Source organism: Muscardinus avellanarius (genome assembly GCF_963383645.1).
Source record: "Muscardinus avellanarius genome assembly, chromosome: 5".
Classification (NCBI taxonomy): Eukaryota; Metazoa; Chordata; class Mammalia; order Rodentia; family Gliridae; genus Muscardinus; species Muscardinus avellanarius.
Window position 1 is genome coordinate 92,437,194 of NC_137790.1, and position 8,639 is coordinate 92,445,832.

The 8,639-nt window shown below is 40.6% G+C and overlaps 1 pseudogene across 1 annotated transcript; it reads left to right on the forward strand.

The window, feature by feature from the left end:
• The first annotated feature begins 5,715 nt into the window (after nt 1-5,715).
• Nucleotides 5,716-8,090, forward strand: LOC308263570 (FMR1-interacting protein NUFIP2-like; annotated as a pseudogene). Its single transcript has 2 exons — nt 5,716-7,403; nt 7,676-8,090. The product of its transcript is annotated as an FMR1-interacting protein NUFIP2-like (transcript).
• Nucleotides 8,091-8,639: the final 549 nt, after the last annotated feature.

An 8,639-nucleotide genomic window follows, 5' to 3' on the forward strand; every position in this document is an offset into this window, starting at 1 on the left:
AAAATCTAACATTAGTTAGGCTACCAAACCAGAGTAAATTTCTTTTTATCTAAAACTTTAATACTTGTAAAGTGCAAATAATTTCTCCCTCCTCCTCTTCTTGTCCTCCTTTGTGTCCTCATTCATTAATGTGACTGACAGGTAATATTTTGAATGACTCAAGGTGTCTGACTCTGGGAAGTATCTTATGACTTTTCAGAGAAAGAATAAGATATGTTGGTTATATAGTTTGAGGCTTAAGTATTATGACTATATTTTAGAATTCTGCACCCTGAACATCCATATGTGAACATGTGCTAATTCTTTTCCACTAACTAAAGGTTCTTGGAGGGTATAAGTCAAATTCCTATCTGTTTTGTAGCAGAGAACTTAATGGATCAATATAAATCACCAAATTGGATATTGGGGAAGTAGTATGAGAGAACAAAATTAATGTTTATAAGGGAAGACAGAACGAATTTGCAGACATTCCAACTACTTTTAAAAACAATATTCTGTATATTGATAGAAATGTTATCAAGCCCTAAAATACATAATTCTATACAATTTCTACTCCCCAATCAACATTAAAGCCTTTAGTGCATAAATAACCATCTGTTCTCTGGGAGCTAAACAAATGGATGTTGAATGGTTGTTGAATAAGAAAAATATTCCAGCATTGTCTAATAGAAATATATAGTGTGAGCCACATATGTGGTTCTAAATGTTTCAAGAGCCACATTTAAAAAGTAAAAAGAAGGGGTCACAGGTCTCTGGGCCCCGAGCTGGACCGTGTGGAGCACGCCAGACCCTGGGAGAAACCGGGCCCAGTCGTAAGACCCTGGGTCCCGGGCGGGGATCAGGCGGGGAACGCCGGACCCTGGAAGAGCCGGGGCCCGGGTCGCAGGACTCTGGGCTCTGGGCTGGACCGCACGGAGCATGCCAGACTCCTGGAGAAACCGGGGCCCGGTCGCAAGGCCCTGGGCCCTGGGCGGGGGTCAGGCGGGGCACGCTGTACCCCTGGAAGAGCCAGGGCCCAGAGACTGGGCCCCAGGCGGAGTCGTGCGGAGCACGCTGGACCCCTGGGGAAACCGGGCCTGGGTCACAGTGCTACTGAGTGCCTGATCCCACAACCTCCTCAAACAGCATATACTGTCTTCTCTTAAAAAAAAAAAAAAAGGAAAAGAAAAAGAAAAAGAAAAAGAAAAAAGAGAAATATTGGAGAGGGGGTCAAGAAGGCCATGGCAGATGCCAGGATACTGGAGATGCAGACAAAACTTATCCAAATGAACTGGAACTTTTGGAAAAATTCCCCACAAAGGAGGACTGCTTCCTCTCTACATTAAGAATCTTGGACCTCACCTGTAAGGAGAGAGTTTAGTGGAGACCTAGGAGAAAGGCAGTGTTGAAAGCGGTCTCCGCAATGGCGGTGGAGATTTGTATTCAGGAGAAGCAGAAATCAGATCCTACCAACCTCATTTTTATGGAGAAATTACACCAAACGTCGAATGCTACCGTCGTGCATGCTTAGGATCACTGGACAACATTCAGAGTGGAAAAAGAGCTTGGGAAAGATTTGAAATGGTGGAGGCAGTGGCAATGGCAGTGGCCAGTACTCAGGGGAGGCAGAGATCTGATGCATTACACCTGGAACCTTTGAAGTAATAACCCCAGAAGCAGAATGCTACCACCATGCACCCTCGAGAACGTGGCTGGATGAAGAGGGTGCTCGGATTGGAGCCTGCCGAGGGGTGAGGCCGGCGACGGACACAGCAAAGCTGGGATTGGAGCCTGTCATGAGGCAAGCCTGGTGTTGGAGCCTCTGAAGCTGGGATCGGAGCCCGCTGAGGGGTTAGGCTGGTGCTGGGGCCAGTGAGGCCAGGATCAGAGCCTACTGTGAGGCAAGGCCAGTGCTGGGGCCTTCGAGGCTAGGATCAGAGCCTGCTGAGGGGTTAGGCTAGTGCTGGGGCCAGCAAGGCCGGGATCAGAGCCTGCCATGAGGCAAAGCCAGTACTGGGGCCTCCGAGGCCGGGATCGGAGCCAGCTGAGGGTTTAGGCCATTGTTGGGGCTAGCGAGACCAGAATCGGGGCCTCCCATGAGGCAAGGCCGCTGCTTGAGTCAGCGAGGTCTGGATCAGTCCACCGGGTAGCCAGGCCACAACTGGGGCCGTCAAGAATGGGATCAGTACTTGTAACACGGCATGCACGGAGAAATATTGCAGAAAATAAAAACCAGATGCTTCCCCTAATCAGCAATAACTAGGAGGAAATGGGCAATAGGAAGTGGTCGAGCTATAGAAAGGGCCCTATAGTGAAGCAATTAAGGTGACTAATCAGAGGGTATGGAATAGGGGAGGATGGAGCCTCTTTAAAACTCAGAAGGTACATAAGTAAATGTATCAAAGTTAATCACCAAACAGGCATGGGATCGAGGGAGGGGGAGGGAATGGGATGGGGAGTAGATGAGGGCTGATTGGATGATGTGTGCTTGTATATCCTCTCAAGTCTTGTATTCCAATGTGATATATGATTACAATGCACCAATAAAAATAAATTTAAATAAATAAATAAATAAATAAAAAAGTAAAAAGAAGCTGGGTGTGGTGGCGCTCACTTGTAATTCTAGCATTAGGAAGGCTGAGAACTGGAGGATTGTGGTTCGCAGACAGCCTCAGCTACTTAGTGAGGCCCCCTGCAACTCAGTGAGACCCAGTTTCAAAACAAAGAATAAAAAATAGGGCAGGGGGTGTATCTCGGAGGTCAAATGCCCCTGGGTTCCATCCCCAGACCCACAAAAAAATAAAAAAGTAAAAAGAAGATGAATCCATTCTGACAATAAATTTAATTTAACCACCACATTCAAAGTTTTATCATTTCAATATGTAGTGGATATAACAAATGGTTAATGAGATAAATGACACTTTTAGTTTTGTATCATTGTGTGTTTTACATTGATGACACACCTCAATTTGGACTAATCACCTTCCAAGTGCTTACAAGTTATGTGTTTAGTGATTACCATTTTGGTCAGCACAGACAGCTCATATTCTATTAACTCAATGAGTATTTTCTCTGTTCTCTTGCATTATAAGTTAATGATGTTTTTGGTATAATGGATGATACAAAACAATGTAGCTTCCAATATGTAAAATAAGTTTTTTGATAATAAATATGTTACAGAGAGAATTTTTGCCCCCAACCCTATTAAAAAATATGATTGACTATATTAGTTGAATTACCTTTAGCAATTCACACAGTAGTGATTGGTAGTGTTTTTAGTACTGCTTCTGAGTTTTCCAGGGAGCTCTGCAACCATTCTGAAAATAAGGTGAGCAGAAAATTTTATAAAAAATATGTAAGGTAAACCTTGTAATTGGGGTGCTAAATGTGAGATGTGTATGTCTGTGTCTATAGCTGGTATCATCTTTGATATTCTATCTTGTTTTGATTATCAAACATAAATTCTACAAAGTTTCCACAATGGACCAACTCCATTCTCTTCAGTCACTAATTTTACAAGGTTCTATGTATATTTGATCTCTCACTCTCCCTTTACCCTCACACAGTTTATTAACTAAAATTCTTTCCAATTCTTTTTTAAAATTTTTATTGGTGCACTGTAGTCATACATCTTAATGGGGTACAAGATGGTAGAGACTTACATGCACACATGACTCATTTAGCCCTTCCCCAATTTCCTCCCCCTTTTCTTCTCACATTTGGCTTAGTGATTGAGATGTTTGTGAATGTACATCATGTACATTAGGGAATTTCCCTCTTCTCCTCTTCTATCCTCCTCAGTTAGGTCGCCTTATTTGATCATCTTTGTCTACAGTTCCCCCTATGACTCATTTTCTCCCTGTCTTCCACATATGGAATTCAAATGGCCAATAAATGTATGTAAAAATGTTCAGCATCATTAGCAATCAGAGAGATGCAAACCAAAACTACACTGAGATTTCACCTAACTCCAACTAGAATGGCAATCATTCAAAACACAACAACAAATGCTGGTGAAAATGTGGAGAAGTGGGAACTCTACTACATTGTTAGTGGAAATGCAAATTAGTGCAGTCACTTTGGAAAACAGTATGGAGGATCCTCAGAAGAATGGAAATGAACCTGCCATGTGATCCAGCAATAACACGTCTAAGTATCTACCCAAAAGAATGGAAACCAAACTACCAAACTAATGCATGCATATCTATGTTCATAGCCGCACAATTCACCATTGCCAAACTATGGAATCAGCCAAGATGCCCATCAACAGATGAATGGATTACAAAACTATGGGATATGTACACAATGGAATTTTACTCAGCCATAAAGAAGAAAAAAATTATGTCATTTACAGGGAAATGGATGGAACTGGAGAACATTATGCTAAGTGAGAATAGTCAGTCACAAATGTAAGAAATCAGATGCTCTCCCTAATTCTTTCCAATTCTGATTTTCAAATGGATTTCATCTTTATTTTCACCTCTGTACTCTCATCTACTTAGAGCCTTCTTCATCTGACCCTTTTTTGGACTGTACTTCATTTTACAGAGCACAGTTCTATTAGAAATGTCCTTCTGAAAAGCAGATTGGAAAATATCACTCTAAGTGAACTGTGTTCTAATGGCCTCTGATATACATAAGATATAGTCCAAATTTCTCCATGTGGTTATCAGAGCCATTCACAACTTACTTATCTTAAATTACTGTATGGAACTGACTTCATCTAAAACTTAAGCTCACTATATCACAACCTTATGACCTTTCTTGCCACTAGGTTCATGCTAGTCTTCCATCTTAAAATGCTTTCTGATCTGAATTCTCAACCCAGATTTGAAAATCAAATTTGGATCTTGTTTTATGAAACTTTTCTAGATCCATCTAACAATTCAATAAATATCTTATAAAATTTTTCCCAGGTACCATATATTAAACTACATGTTGGATATCTTTTTAACAATTTAAAATTTTTCTTAAAACTCTCCCAAGTAGTAAATGATGTTCAAAATATAACAAGATTAATACTATAATCAAGACATGCACAATATATTATTGAAAGGTTGGGGTGGGGAGAAATTCTGCCTGTGTAGAAGGAGAATAGAGAAGATTTCACAGAAGTAATATTGGATAAGACCTTGAATAATTAATATTAATTTTTCAAGTGGAGAAAGAAGAATAAATAAGAATGTTCCTAGCAAGCGAAGTGAGGCATAGAAAGTGTGCATGACTGAGGAAATGGGTAATCATGGTTACTAAGTGAATGCAGACCACTATTCTAAATAGTTAATAGTGTAGTTATGAGTTCTGGCCAAACAGAAGTGACAGTGGTCTTCCCTGTACATACCAACCGAGTTATCAGTCCAGTACCTGAACCAGATGCTATTAGCACAAGAATTGTGGCAGAAAAGAAAGACTAATAACAGACTAGAGTAGAGCTAGATAAGAATTTAAATTTAGTCCAGTAGATAGGGGAAGCAGTGAAAGATTTTGGACAAGTGAAAGATGGTTATCAATTATATTCAGAAAATTCAACCAGACAACTCTACCAAGAATGGCTTGGAAAGGAAAGAAATGAAAATCTGAGACAATAGCTGGACAACTGCAATAGACCAGGTAAAAAATAAAATGTAGCTGAACTGAACCCATGGCCATGAAGACAGAGATAAAAGATGAAATTCAAGACAAATATATGAGGAGATATACAGAACAATCCCAGAGGAGCAGCCTTAGTTCTTAACCATGCAGGAGCCTGTAGCCTCAGAGAGGGAGTCCAGGGCACTTTCAGTGGAAGAGAAGCCCAGCCAGCCACAACCTCAGCACCATCACAACTACTACCATCCGCATCAGCATCCCCAAGCAGCAGCAGCAGCAGCAGTCCCATCACCACCACCATTATTATTTCTACAACCATAGCCACAAACCACCACCACCACCAGCAACCTCACCAATACCTGCAGCATGGAGGTGAGGGCAACCCCAAGGCCCAAGCAAAGCCAAAGTAACATGAGCAGAAACACACCCTTCAGCAGCTCCAGGAAGTGCTGAAGAAGAAAATAGGCTATGGTGAAATAAATGGTAATGTTGGATAAAGAGAGAAATATCTTTAAAGAGCCTGGGTTCTGATGAAGCCACCGACCCTACTTCCAGGGTCCTCAGTGGCAACCATCAAGTTGTAGACACTAGCCTGAAGCAGAATGTAAAGGCCAGCAATTTTGGGGAAGCAGCAATTAAAACAAAAATTTCATTCAGAAAACAGTATGGACAAAAAGGATGGAAAGTCTTATGGGAATAAATCTGGAGATAATTAACCAGTCTTTAGATAAGACCAATATGTAGCAATTTGTTACAACATGGTATTGTAACAAATAATTCAAGTTATATTACTAATGATTGTACGGGCAAAGGAGCAGATAATGGTGGGAGTGGATCCAAGAGTAGATATATCACTCCTAAAATAAAAGCTAGTTGCAATAGTGCCAAGGGTTGTGAAAATTTAGTGCAGGATAAAATAATGCAACAAGAGATTAGTGTCCCAACCTTAAAGCAGGGACTTGAAACTTTCAAGCGTGACTATAGTGAACAAAAGAGAAATCGAGTAGATGGTTCAAAGCTCATTTGGAAGTATGAAACTGGACCTGGAGGAATGAGTCGAAAACGTGCTGTGGCTGATGTGCTTTGTAAAAGTTCAGATACTAAACCTAGTGTGAGCACAAAGTTTGACGACCAGCCCAAAGGAAAGCATGTCTCTGCTGTTGCCTCCAAAGATGACATCACCTCTACTTTTTCCAACAGACAATATCAGTGCTAAAATACTTTCTAAATTAAGTTATGCAAGCAAAGTTAAGGAAAACCTCAACAAGACTATACAGAACTCTTCTGTATCACCATCTTCATCGTCATCCTCTTTGTTATCTGTGTGGGAAACTCAGACCCAATCTTCAAGCCAGTTATCTCGGGTTCCTGTGTCAGCACTGAAATCTGTTACTTCTGCCAGCTTTTCTAATGGGCCTGTTTTAGCAGGGACTGATGCAAGTGTGTATCTGTCATGGGGTCAGCCACTGCTAACTGGTGCTAGTACTTTAACACCCATCTCTACTGGGACTGATTCAGTTCTCTAGGACATGAGTCTAACTTCAACAGCTGTTGAACAAATTAAATCTAGCCTTTTTTCTACCCTTCAAATATGCAAACTGTGCTGTTGAACACAGTGCAAGTAGATCTGCCTTCTCAGTCAGATCAGCAAAACCTGGGGGATATCTTCCAGAAAAAATGGGGTTTATCATTTATAAATGAACACAATGCTGGCCTTGAAACTATTATTGGGAAGTCATCAGATCATAAAGTGATGCAGGTGACATTTCAAGGAGAATACTCTGCCACTTTGGTTTCACAGGATGATGAAATAATTTCCTCAAAAACAGCATCCTGTGTTAGCTGGGCGTGGTGGCGCACGCTTGTAATCCTAGCATTCGGGAGGCTGAGACCGGAGGATCGCGGTTCACGGACAGCCTAGCTACTTAGTGAGGCCCTCTGCAACTCAGTGAGACCCGGTTTCAAAATAAAGAATAAAAAATAGGGCAGGGGATGTATCTCGAAGGTCAAATGTCCCTGGGTTCCATCTCCAGACCCGCAAAATAAATAAATAAATAAATAAATAAATAAATAAATAAATAAATAAATATAAAAAATAAAAAAACAGCATCCTGTCTTGTCCAAGGCTTAGAGGTAGAGAAACAGACTAATCCTCAAGTTCTGGGTAGCATTCTAAAACCTGGGACTACCAGTGAGAATGGAGTCTTATCCTTGGAACCCAGTCATATGGGTGACCTGCAGAAAGCAGACACCAGTAGTCAAGGTACTTTAGTGTTTCTCTCAAAGAAATATAAGAAATCAAAATTCTCTGGCCTGTTCTACAAAAACTTTGTCAGGGTCCTCAACCAAAGAACAGAGATACCAGAGAGGTCTTAGATAGGAATGATAGCTGGAATTCTTTTGACCTGAGGGCTGCTATGGCATATCACACTAAAGATATAGAATGAATTTGGAATTTGCAGAAGCAAGATCCCAAAAGGATAATCACTTACAATGAAGCCACGGATAGTCCAGATCAATGAAGGACCAGGTTGCCTTTCTGCAGCATTAGAGCCACTGTTCATGGGGGACACAAGACTTTTATGGGGTGTTTTATGCTTCAACAGAGGAACCATAAGTAGAATCACAAGAAAATATATATTATATGTTATATTCATATAGTATGTATTATATTAAAGACTATATATTTTTAAAATATATAGTTATTTTTAGAAGACAACTTAATAGCCTGGCATGGTGGTGCATGCTTTGAATCCCAGTACTTGGGTGGCTGAGACAGGAAGATCACAAGTTTGAAGCCAGCCTCGACAACTTAGCGAGGACCTTCACAACTTAGTGAGATCCTGTTTCCAAATAAAAAATAAATTTGGGCTGAGGGTTCAGCTCTGAGTCGGTATGCCTCTGGATTTAATCCCTAGTGCCACAAATAAAATAAAATAAAATAAAATAAAATAAAATAAAAGTAAAAAGACAACTGAAAGTAATTAAACTTTTTATGGAATCAATTTTATTTTAAGAGACTACACATAGTTATTTAATCTTCAGTACTGAGTAGGGTTTTTTTTGGTGGT